General features: G+C 39.2%; 1 protein-coding gene across 2 annotated transcripts in view; it reads right to left on the bottom strand.

The window, feature by feature from the left end:
- Positions 1–13,762, bottom strand: part of STRN3 (striatin 3) — a 127,396-nt gene that overhangs the window by 94,609 nt on the left and 19,025 nt on the right. The window lies entirely within an intron of this gene.

Here is a 13,762-nt window from a genome sequence, read left to right as displayed (position 1 = left end):
CTCTCTTTTCATTCTTGATCATAAGCACACATGTCCGCGAGCGCATTCTCTTTCTCACTCTCTCTCAGGAATTCTCAGCCTTAACTACAACAAGGGAAACCTAGGGAAGGAGAGAACGATCTTCCCAGAAAAGGAATGAGGTATAAAATTTCCCTCTTCATTTACCTTCCATTTGTAAAACATGTATAAGGCTTCATTGCACAGATGCGTGTAAGGGACAGGTATGCTTCTAAAACGCTAAGAACAACCAAAGCAGATTCAAAAGGAGAAAGAAAAAAGCACTAGCCACCTGGAGTATTCCAGGATCAAAAGAAAACTAAGAGAAATATGTATTTTTCTTTACATTATCTAGCCCATTCACCCGTTTAGAAAACATAGAAAGGGACCAGTCAGAGTTTTGCTTAGAAATGATGTGTGCTTGGCTGAAATGCCTTTAAGAACTCAAGCATTTACCAGGAATGTGATTATTATAGTAGTAGCTAGACAGCAGTCAGAAAGGACATATTTGCAAGTAAGACAAGTACCTAAACTAAAAGGTAATAAACCTTTTACCTATTAACACTATTCCTGTATTTCTTTTACTTTTCATACTATTCAGAAAATAAGTTCCTTGAAAACACAGGCCACATCATTATATCCTACTACAGTGCTACCCTGGCATCTTACAAATTACATTTTCCATCCTGCATAACACAGGTGCCAGCTAACACTTATTGAATAAGTGAATGTTTCTTCAAGTATAGTAAATAAATAGAAAAAAACAACAATTCATTCTGGCTCATACCTGCTTTAGTGTAATGTAGTGCCACTCTTAAATAGAAGTTATCAACTATTTTTTTCAGTAATGAAAGTGTTAATTAATTTGAATTTGTTAATAGCAACTCAACTCTCAAAGGAAGGAAAGAAAAATCAATGCTGAATTTCATCTCTCACACACATACTACAAATTTAATTTACTCTTTATAGTCGTTCTCAAAACCACAAAGCAAAAAATTCGTTTTGTTATATTTTGAAATCTCCATTTATTTCACTGTATGGAAGGATAATCAAAACAAAATACTCAAGCTCCAATTACTAACAAAATTTTGTTCCTCCATTTCAGTGTCTGCATAAACTTATCCTCTTTATGGTACAACAGGGCATATAGAGACACTATTATTAGACACACTTATTAGTACAGGCTGCATACTATTAGACTCTGAGTATACAAAGAACAGTAAAACTCCAAAGGAAGGGCAAGAGTAATGTAGAGGAATGACAGGAGGAAAAAGAAAATATAAAATATAATTTAAGCTGAAGCTAGACAAACAGGTCACAACCAGGTCATGTAGGATCTTGAGGGTCATATCAAAAATTTGGGGGAGCCATGGTAGCTTTAAAAGTAAAACAATAAAATAATCAATATTTGCATTCCAAAAAGATTATTCTGACTACTCACTGTGATTGTTCCCACAATATTTTCTTACATCTAACCAGTTGAATGTAATTATTTTTCTCAATTCTTGCAGTGCTTTCTTCAAAATGTCTTGTATATTAAAGTAAGTTTTACATTTCCTTCACTGGATTGTGAGTCCTGAGCAGAAGCCATGTCTTCCCTTATTCCAGATATTCAATAAATGTTTATTATAGTGAACAAGACTGAAACTGACTTGACATACTAAAAAAACAATGTCCAAGATGCTCAGCTAGGTCCCGTGACAAGAGCAGCACTTTGGCCTCATGAGCAAATCCTAAAAGATAGTATCAATCAAACTCTGACCCTTAAACTCAAACTAAAAGTTAATAAGCAAAAAGCTGCTCCAGGTATTAACTTTTCTATGCTTACCTCTTTATGCCAATTTCTATGTTTAATGAAACATACAAGTGTATTTCTGCTAACAACACAACCTATTTTTACTCGTTATTTACCTTTCTTAATTTTACCAAATATATTTACTAAACAAACATATACAATACAAGGTAGAAGTCTGCTGAACTCAACTACAACAAAATTAAACCATATCAATGAATGGAGATGAAACAGCAAAACTTGGTTGGCATGCCAATTTATTCCTTAAAATGTGAACATTTAAAAAGCGAAAGAGATTAATGAAGAAAATGAAGTCATGGTGCAATTATAAAGCAGAGCCTCTCACTTTTCTCCTATGAAGTTTTGAATGGCTCATCTACTGTCCTAATAGGCTATTTTCAAGGTTCTCCCCATTCTACCATTAACCTACATTTTCAAGCTTATTTTTCATCATTCCTCTGTATCTACCACAGGTGAACCATGCAACATTACTCACAAAGACCTTGCACTTCATGGCCATCCAACCTTTGTTGACACTATTTATACCACAGGAAGTGACTATTCCAGCTCTGTAATCTCTACTTCTGATATAGAATTATAATTATTTTACAAATTAGGCGACTAAGCCACCTCCTCTGGTGGTAAAGTGTCTTGCCCATGGACACTGTCTTGGCTAGTAAGATAGAAGAATCAGGACAGTAGATCTCAAGTCTACTTCACTACACCAGGTAGATTCTTAACCTTCAAAAATAAAAGACTCATATGAAAAGGAGTTTGAATCATCCACAGAAAGTAGTGTGGTCAAGATGAAGATAAAGAGAGGGGTGGGTTACTTTATTCTTTGGCCCACTAAGCAATCACTTAAAGCCTCCTGTTCTAGTAACCTGTCCAGCCTGGCACACTTCCACAAACAGATTCTGACTACATTCTTCAACGTGAACTTCCTCTATTTTCACAGCAATAGCACCCATAACGGGAAGAGACTGCTATACACCTAGGCCTGGATTCAAAAGCCTTCCTCTTTGTGGCAGTCCAGTGATATAGTGACTATTTCTCCAAAGGTAGCAGATTGGGAGGTAGGGAGAGAACAGTAATCAAACAGTCATTTCAACACAGGACTTACAGCCTAACGTGTACAATTCATGTGACCCTGGGCAAATTAATTACCTCAATCTCCATATCTGTAAAATTGGATGACATTAATACAAAGTGTATGTCATCAGTTATTGAAAGATTCATAATGGTGACAATAATGATGACTAAATCAAGAAATGGAAGTAAGGCTCACAGAATTTAAGAGCATGTATGTCATTCCAATTCAGAAATATGGAATGGGACAGAACAAAGAGGCTATAAACTCAGGAAAGAGGGACTCCTGTACATATTTCCTAAATAAATTCCTGGGCCTAATGACTCAAGGAGTTAAAGAGAAATAATAGCAAACCAGAGTGGAAAGAGTGTTCTAGCAGTCTTCTGAGAGCACTATGACTTTTAAGAGATGACACATACTTGATACGCAAAAGGGGAGACAGGTTCCTTAACTTAGATGCTCAAGTCCTTTATACAAAATGGTGTAGTATTTGTATATAACCTATGCACATCCTCCCATATACTTTAAATTATCATCTCTTACTTTAAATGCCTAATAGAATATAGGTTCATGTAAATAGTTGTTAAACTGTATTGTTTAGGGAATAATGACAAGTAAAAAAGTCTGTACGTGTTCAACACAGATGCAACAGTCCTTTCTTTTCCTTGAATATTTATGAGCCATGGCTGGTTGAACCCAAGGATGTGGAACCCAGATACAGAAGGCCAGCTGTACTAGAAAAGGAAGGAACTAAGATACAGCATTAAGATAATCACAACTTAGCTTACTCTTGACTGATATGAGAAAGAGAAGATAGTCTAATCATTTGCTGCTTCAGAAACAGGACAGCATAATTTCTAGGTCTATTTTCACCTTGGTTTTGACCAGATATGATCATACCATTTAGTTATGAAGTTCTTACTATTAAAGAGGTGATGTGGAATAGGTCAAGGTATGAGGAAATCCATTTCTCCCCCATTAGATTTGAAGTTACCTGAATAAAAGAACTTATGTTCAACTCTGTATCACCCAGAGTTCCTGGAACTCACAAGAAACACAAATTTGTTAATAAGATGAATTTCTGTATTTATTCTTTCATTCTGGGATACAATGATACACAGGGCAATACAATCCCTACCCTCACAGAGATTACAGCCTACTGTTGGAGAGAAAGTAAATAGGACAGGCATCTATAATGCAGATTAATAGATATTATAATAAAGGAATTTCATCACATAGGAGGAATACCTCATTTACACTTGCAGGCTCAAAAATGGTTTCCCAGAGGAAATTATAGCTAAACTTTGACCTGAAGAGAACTCAAATCAAATGGGAGAGGAAGTGTTCCAAGTAGAGGAAACAGTATGTGTGAAGGCCTGGAGAAGAGGATACACTAACTTTACTAGAGTTTAGGGAAACAAAGAATGGCTGGAACTGTATTTTGTGCGTGTGTTTGGGGGTGGGAGTGGGGGTGGGGGTGGGAGAAAGACCACAGAGGAGAAGAGACAGAAGGAATATAAAACTGAAAGGTTAGCGGAAACCACATTATAAAAAACCTTATTAGAAAATGTCATTAAAGGCTGAGAGCGGTGGTTCACGACTGTAATCCCAGCACTTTGGGAGGCCAACATGGTAGGACTGCTTGTGGCCAGGAGTCCAAGACCAGCCTGGTCAACAAAGCAAGACCCCTTCTCTATTCTTTAAATAAATAAAGCAAAAATAAATAAAATATCATTTAAAAGTTTTACATGAGGGTGGGCATGGTGGATCACGCCTGTAATCCCAGCACTTTGGGAGGCTGAGGCAGGCAGATCATGAGGACAGGAGATCGACACTATCCTGGCCAACATGGTAAAACCCCGTCTCTACTAAAAATACAAAAAAATGAGCTGGGAGTGTGGCACATGCCTATAGTCCCAGCTACTCGGGAGGCTGAAGCAGGAGAACTGCTCGAACCCAGAAGGAGGAGATTGCAGTGAGCCTAGATCACACCACTGCACTACAGCCTGGGAGAAAGTGTGAGACTCCATCTCAAAAAAAAAAAAAAAGTTTTATTTGAATATGTCAGTCCACATGACTACTAAAAATGTTTTTTAAAATTCTTTTTGGATATCCTCAAACACAACAGTAGAGATAACAGTATATGTACTAGCATGACGACTTATGTTGGAGTGAGAAAAAAAAAGAGGTAACAGTATATGGAAAACTTAACAACAACATAAAAAAATTTTTTTAAAGGCAAAGGAGGCTGGGTATGGTGGCTCATACCTGTAATCCCAGCTACTTAGGAGGTTGAGGCAGGAGAATCGCCTGAACCTGGGAGGTGGAGGTTGTAGTGAGCCAAGATTGCACCACTGCACACCAGTCTGGGCAATAGAGTGAGACTCCATCTCAAAAAAAGAAAGAAAAAAAAAGGCAAATGTGGACCAGGTGTGGTGGCTTGCCTATAATCTCAACACTTTGGGAGGCTGAAGCGGGTGACTCACCTGAGGTTCAGCCTGGCCAACGTGACGAAACCCTGTATCTACTAAGAATACAAAAATAAGCTGGGCGTGGTGGTAGGCACTGGTAATCCCAGCTACTCGGGAGACTGAAGCATAAGAATCACTTGAATCTGGGAGGCAGAGGTTGCAGTGAGGCGAAATTGTGCCAACTGCACTCCAGCCTGGTGACAGAGCAAGACTCTGTCTCCATAAAAAAAGAAAAAGAAAAGAAAAAGAAAAAGAAATGAGGGTCTTGCTATTGCCCAAGCTGGTCTCAAACTCCTGGGCTCAACTGATCCACCAGCCTCAGCCTCCAGAAGTGCTGGGATTACAAACGTGAGCCAGAGTGCCTGGCCCCTCTCTCTTAAAAAAAAAAAAAGGTGAGGGTTGGGGGGCGGTGCCCTAGTAAAATGTATAGTATCTTTTCAAGAATAAAGACTAAATGAAACTGCTTTTGGTGCTTAACTCAATTCATCATAATTCTTTTTATACGCGTCTACATTTCCCCATTAAAGAGTGAGTAAACTGGCCAGGTACAGTGGCTCACACCTGTAATCCGAGCACTTTGGGAGGCCAAGGCACGAAGACTGCTTGAGCCCAGAAGTTCGAGACCTACCTGGGCAACAGCAGGACCCTTATTTCTACAAAATAATAATAATAATAATAATAATAATGGTGGGGATGACAGGATCTTACTATGTTGTCTAGGCTGGTCTCAAACAACCGGGCTCAAGTGATCCTCCCACCTCAGCCTTCTGAGTAGCTAGGACATGAGTGCATCTGCCATTGTTCCCAGCTAGATCATTGTTCCTAGCTAGATATTTCACTAATCTTAATTTATAATCTTATATAAGACATTATTTGTCAACATAATCTTCCTTCTACTTTAAGACTAGCCTGGGCAACACAGGGGGACCCCAACTCTACAAAAACTAAACTAGTCTGTTATGGTGGCTTGTGCCTGTAAGTCCCAGCTATTATGCTTAGCAGGTTACTGCAAGAGGATCACTTAAGCCTGGGAGGTTGAGGTTGCAACGAGTTATGATCCCACCACTGCATTACAGCCTGGGTGACAGAGTGATATATTGTCTCAAAACCACACACACACACACTCACACACACACACACACACACACACACACACACTGAGTAAACTACAGGTAGTGCCTGACTTCAATAAGTATAGGATTTATCAAGTAGATCTTAGTAGGGAGAACATAACTATTTCTTTTTTTTTTTTTTTTTTTTTGAGACCCACTTCTGCCTCCCAAAGTGGTGGGATTACAGGCATGAGCCACCATTTTTGTTGTTGTTGTTTTGAGATAGAGTCTCACTCTGTCACCCAACCTGGAGTGCAGTGGCATAATCTCGGCTTACTGCAACTTCTGCATCCCAGGTTCAAGCAATTCTCCTGCTTCAGACTCCTAAGTAGCTGGGACTACAGGCACACACCACCATGTGCAGCTAATTTTTGTATGTTTAGTAGAGACGGGGTTTTACTATGTTGGCCAGGCTGGTCTCGAACTCCTGACCTCGTGATCCCACCCACCTCAGCCTCCCAAAGTGCTGGGATTACAGGCGTGAGTCACTGTGCCTGGTCCAACATGACTATTTCATAATGAATACCTACATCACACTAAAGAACAACTGGCAAAAATGTGAACTTAAAAAACAAATAAATTAGGAATTTTTTTTCCTAATTCTAAGATTCACTATAGGATATTTTGAGTTAAACACACTCAAAAGACTTAAATATAACATGAGAAATGGAGTCAATATTTGAAGACTGAAATTATCAGAACTTCCTTGCAGTAGTCTATGGTATCAGATGCTTTATTCAGAAGAAATCTATTATTATAATAATTTAAAATATTATTCTTCTACACAGTTTCCCTTTCCTCCTTTGCTGTCTATATACATGTAAAATATGACTGACATATTCATTATAACGTTCATATACTTTTTTTTTTTGGAGACACAGTCTTGCTCTTGTCACCCAGTCTGGAGCACAATGGTACGATCTCTGCTCACTGCAACCTCAGTCTCACAGGTTCAAGCAATTCTCCTGCCTCAGCCTCCTGAGTAGCTTTGATTACAGGCACCCACCACCATACCAGGCAAATTTTTCTATTTTTAGTAGAGATGGGGTTTCAGTATGTTGGCCAGGCTAGTCTTGAACTCCCAACCTCAGGTAATCCGTCTGCCTCAGCATCCCAAAGTTCTAGGATTACAGGCATGAGCCACTGCACCTGGCCCAATTTTCATACACTTCAACTAGATATCTTCAGGTAGTCTAACATCAATTTCTTTAAACTCATTTAGAACTCTGGAAATAGAGACTATCAACTTGAATTATACACAGCCTTTTTAAAAAGATGACATGTTCCTCCAGTTTCTAATATTACATAAATTATCTCTTCTCTGAGGTTATTCAAACCTATGCAAACTTAAACCTAGAAATAAATTAGGGATCTTATATAAACACAAAACCAAATAAACTAAAAACTAAATTAAAAACTTCCAAACAAATTTCAACTTAACAAGTTACACTTCGAAAAACTGGTGATGTGGTTTTGCTGAACATAAATCTCTGCTCGCATGAAAATGTACCAACTGCACCACAAGATATCTTTTTAAGTTTGGAATGACAGAACTACTGAATGCCTCATAAGACATGTACTTTTTCTCAGTTTCACATTATTATGAAACATTAATGCCACATACTAGAAAATAATTTGGTCTTCATTTAACTAAAAATCATCTTACTCATTAAGACCACCTCTATTCTTTTCCTTAATATTAGTCCCTAACAGTCAAAACAGTATTTACTTGGCACCACTACAAACATAAACACAAATGCAAATTTTGACCCCAGAGTCAAGGGACAGTTATGAGTCAAATAATCTAGGATATGGTTAAGATAATCTACTACTAAAATTAAAACACTAAATGTTTAAATGCTAGAGCACTTTCAGATTCCACTTGAAAATACCATGTTCATTGTATGATCCTGCCAGCAAATAAAGTTTCCATTACCTGCTAACCCACAGTCACTGGGAAAAAGCTTCCAAAGCTAACTGTGCAATCATCTTCCAGGAAAGTTAAAAATAAATCAGATTCATCTGTCCAAAATGATATAACTCCAAAAGTTAACTTTACTACTCCTGTTGTTACTGAAGCATCTCCAAGGTTCCACAGAGCAACAAGATGGCTATAAAGGCCACAAAAGAAAAAAAAATTCTCTTCTTATTATAAAGGACACTAGCCTGGAAGTGTAGAGACTTATGTTCGAATCCTTCCTTGTCACTAATAGCTTCATAACCCTCTCTCTTGTTCTCAGCTTCCTCATTTGTCAAACGAGAGGAATGAATTCGCTGTCTTTTTAAGATTTGCTAGCTTTTTGATTAGGATATCAGGACTCTATGATGATATTTCTAGTACTAAAATGGTTAACCCATAATTTACACAAATTAAAACCAAAACAGCTCAGTTTTTCTAAAACGCCTTAAGAAGAATTGTCCATCTTATTATCAGTAAAAATATACAATTGTATATTATTGAATACTGTATTTTATAACTTTCTTATGAGAAAAACTAATTCATTAAAAAAGAAAATTATGACAATTTTTAAAAATAAAAAAAGTTAATTTTAATTAGAAAAATCACACAAGGCTACATGTAGCGGACACTAATGTGCTGCCCCATATCCTCTTACGGGAATGAAGGATTTATTGTCCAGCTGCTGGGAATGCTGCCGGAAAACAGCCCTCAGCTGTCAATCCTCTTTAGGAATTAATTACCTCTGTTAAATTCAGTGGCCCCATCCAATGACTGATCAAGCCTCTATCCCCTTACCCCCAACTTAGGACAACTCTGAGGGCTATCGCAGCTGCAGAGTTCCACATTGGGGTCAAGTGAGCTTTTTGTTGCAGCCCAATTTATCCCTCACAGTTTCTTTTCCATTCCTTTCACAGACATTGATTCTACAAGATTTCCCATAACAAACTTCCTGCATGCTAATTGCTGCCTCAGTTAGCTTCACCAGGGAGCTCAATTTTAAGCCACTGGTGACAAGAATAATATAAGGAAACAGGCTCTAAAATAAAGTACTGGAGTTGGGTCATCCAGATGACAATGAGAACCCCATCACTGGTGGTGAGTAGAACAGACAGACCCTAGCATAAAGTGGCACTGCAAATGTTAAAACTTCCATTGGTAGTAAACTGTGTAGTTTTCGAGTAGAACAGAAGGCACAAGTTGGCAAAACTTTTCCATGAAGGGTCACATAGTAAATATATTACTTGGGCTTTGTATCATTTCATAGTTCTTTTTGTTGTCACTGTTTTACAACTCTTTAATAATGGGCCACCACAAAAACAGGCCAAGAACTGGATTTGGCCTGAAAGCCATACTTTGACAATCTCTGCATCAGAAGGTGCAATGCATCAGGTATTTGAGAAATATGAGGAAAGGAGCAATTATAAGGGACCATGAAATTGGCTTGTTGTTACCGTTAAAGGCAACTGACCCTTTGGAAAACTGTAACAAGAGGTGAAAGTAACAGACAATAAAAAAACTAAATGTGGCTTGCCGTGGTTGCTCATGCCTGTAATCCCAGCACTTTGGAAAGCCGAGGTGGGCAGATCACGAGGTCAAGAGATCGAGGCCATCCTGGCCACCATGGTGTAACCCCGTTTCTACTAAAAAATAGGAAAATTAGCTGGGTGTGGGGGCGGCACCTGTAGTCCCAGTTTCTTGAGAAGCTAAGGCAGGAGAAACGCTTGGACCCAGCAGGCGGAGGTTGCAGTGAGCCGAGATCACACCGCTGCACTCCAGCCTGACGACAGAGTGTCTCCAAAAAAAAAAAAAAAAAAAAACCTAAACTAAACTAAATGTGAAAGCCAGAAGGTTCTTTGGTAACATAAAAAGACACTCGTTTCCAGCAGCAGGAGGCCACAAAATGCTAAGGACCAGGATCAGGACCTAATCATATCAGAGGCAGAGCTCAAAAGAAAGTTAAACGAAGGCGAGCATGGAAAAAAAAAAGAATAGGGACCCTGAAAAATGAGAGGGGAACATGAGCAGATTAACTTCAAAATCTTCAGTCCCCAGCGTATTGTATGTAGGCTGCCCCTCCGAGGGACAGCCAGTTCTTAGAGATAGCAAGGCCTCAGCAAGGAGCCTGCCTTTAATAAACAAATAAATTAATCTAGAGTCACACCTCCTCTAACTGGCCCCTACACCTGAGTAGGCAATATTCCTCTGCCTTAATCATCCTAGGCCATGTAGCAGACAACTAGGAACCAACCCTATAGATTAGAGCCCACCAAAATTATTCAAACTAGCCAACCCTAAACTGCAGAGTACCTGCCTTGTTTTTCCTATGGGAACTCTAATAAAGGCTCTGGCTTAAACCTTTCCCTTCTTCCTGTCTTCAGTTTCCTGACTGCCCTGGAAGGCCCTGCATGGCATGCTGTGCCTTCTGTCTATAAAACCTGTGTATATAATAAACTTGGTTTTCTTGAATCTCTTCTGTATCTCCTCTTATGGTCTCACCTGACTAGAATATAAACACCCAAGATCCCCCGAACCCTCTAAGCTCAGAGAGGAACTCACGCATCCTTATTAAGAGTTGGTATTACTCCCATCCTTGACCTCCAACGACAGAGAAGTTAATGTCAGCAAAAATGGCAGAGTAGAGACCTCTGAAATTCTCTCCTTCATAAAAACAACAAGAACACGGCAAAACTGTAAAAATCAGCTTTTTCAAAACTGCAGAAATAAACCAAAGGATTGTGGCAATCCAAGGAGTGTCTATTAAACAAATATGGCTGAATCTTCATAGAACTGCAACCTTTGTGGCATTTTAACTTGCTATTCCCATTTCACTCCTTCCCATTTCCACAGTATCCAAGAAATCCAATAGCCCACAATCACAGTGAAAATCAGCAGCCACTGGAGAGGGCAAAACAGGGTTGGAACTCCTTCTAAATCCCATCCCTAAAGAACTGTCATTATCTAACATATCTGGTGGTTCTCTGGAAGACTCCACTAGCAAAGCCATCTTTATTTGACCTGTCATCAAGCTCATCCAGCAGAAATGTTTCCCTGGGCACCTTTGGTCAAAAACAATCAGAAACAACTAACATCGTGGCTGCCTGAATCTGAGGCAAACAGGAAGCTAATTAAAAAGGTTAAAACTAAAAGCTGAGAAATGAGATGTATGCAGGGGACTTTGAAAAACTCTGACATATTCCTAAGAACCATACTCACTAAGAATATTCATACTTCCTAAGAATCATACTGTGCACATGCTCAGAAAAGACCAGAGGAGTACCTAACTCTCACCTGTGGCTAACATTAAGGCTCTGCACAGGCAGGAAGAGCTGAGGCAGAGTTGTAAATTCCTGGCTGAATGTTGAAGGTATGCCACAACGTACACATAGAGCCCTTGGCAAAAACCAGAGGACTACATGTTTTAGGCATCCAAGGAAATCTCTGCTCATTCATTTGCTTCTCTGCCCATTCATTCAACCACTAAGCTAACTGTGCAGAAATTTCAGTAACCACAGACAACAAAAAATACAGACTTCACAAAACAACAACAAATAACCCTGGGGAGGGGGGAGAATCTGATTTCCAGAGTTTCCACATTATATTAAGTGTCTAGATTTTTAGCCAGGCACAGTGGCACATGCCCGTAGTCTCAGCTACTTGGGAGGCTGAGGCAAGAGGATCTCAAGCCTAGTAGTTCAAATCCAGCCTGAGCAACACAGCAAGACCCAGTATCTAAAAAATAAAAATAAAATGTCTAGTTTTCAACAAAAAAATAACTAGGCATGCAAAGAAAAAAGTATGACCAATATACAGAGGAAAAAGCAGTCAATATAAACTCTTCCTAAGAAAGCCCAGATATTGAACTTTCTAGACTTATTTATTTAGAGACAGGATTTCACTTTGTCACCCAGGCTGGGTGACACAGATATGTCAACACAGCTCACTGTAGCCTCGCCCTCCTGGGCTCAAGAAATCTTCCCATGTCAGCCTCCTGAGGAGCTGGGACTACAGGTGGATGTGCCACCGTGCCTGGCTAATTTTTTTTATTTTTTGTGGAGATGGGGGTCTATGTTGCCCAGGTTAGTCTCAAACTCCCAGGCTCAAGCAAGCCTCCCAAAATGATAGTATTATACACATGAACCACTGCACCTAGCCCTAGACTAAGACTTTAAATCATCTATTATAAATATACTGAAAGAACTAAAGAAAATCATGTCTAAAGAACTAAAGGAGAACATATGAGAATGATATTTTACCAAATAAAGAAGGTCAACAGGCCAGACGCGGTGACTTATGTCTGTAATACCAGCACTTTGGGAGGCCAAGGCGGGCAAATCACCTGAGGTCAGGAGTTTGAGACCAGCCTGACTAACATAGTGAAACCCCCATCTCTACTAAAAATACAAAAACTAGCTGGGCGTAGTGGCAGATGCCTGTAATCCCAGCTACTCAGGAGGCTGAGGCAGGAGAATCACTTGAACCTGGGAGGTGGAGGTTGTGTTGAACCAAGATAGCACCACTGCCCTCCAGCCTGGGCTACAGGGTGAGAGTTATCTCAAAAAAATAAATAAAGACACAAAAATTATAAGAAAGAATCAAACAGAAATTCTGGAGTTGGTAAGTACAGAAACTGAAATGAAAAACTCAAAAGAGGGGCTCAACAGTAGCTACGAGCAGGTAGAACAATCAACCAGCTTGAAGATAGTTGGTCAACTGAGATTAGCCAGTCTGAGAAACAGAACAAATAAGGAAGAAAAATGAACAGAGCCTCAGAAACCTGTAAGACACCATTAAGTATACCAACATATGCATGATGAGAATCAAAGAAGCAGAGAAGGACAGAAAAAATAATTGGAGAAATAGCGCAAAATTTTCCATGTGAGAGAAAACAACAATGGTCTCTTCCAGTAATATTTTAATTAAAATGGTCTCTTCCATTTTAAATAATAATTACATGGCAGATGCCTGTAATCCCAGCTACTTAGGAAGCTGAAGCAGGAGAATTGCTTGAACCCAGGAGGTGGAAGTTGTGGTGAGCCAAGACAGCACCACTGCCCTCCAGCCTGGGCTACAGAGGGAGAGTCCTCTCAAAAAAAAAAAAAAAAAAGACCCTGTTTAAATAATAATGTTACACATCAACCCATTCCTCATCAGTCTTCTCTGCTTTACTTTGCTCTATGTAGCACCTAATCTTCTCTGTTTTACTTTCCTCTATGTAGCACTTAACACCACCGAACCACCTTAACTTTCTACCCACTAGAATTTAAGCTTCAATAGGGTAATGGATCTATTTTATTTATAGTGGCTGGCACACAGCATGTGCTAAACAGCCAATTAAGAAAA

Source organism: Aotus nancymaae, unplaced genomic scaffold (assembly GCF_030222135.1).
Source record: "Aotus nancymaae isolate 86718 unplaced genomic scaffold, 86718_ANA_hifiasm-v0.15.2.pri h1tg000011l, whole genome shotgun sequence".
NCBI lineage: Eukaryota > Metazoa > Chordata > Mammalia > Primates > Aotidae > Aotus > Aotus nancymaae.
This window is presented reverse-complemented; position numbering and strand designations above follow the sequence as displayed.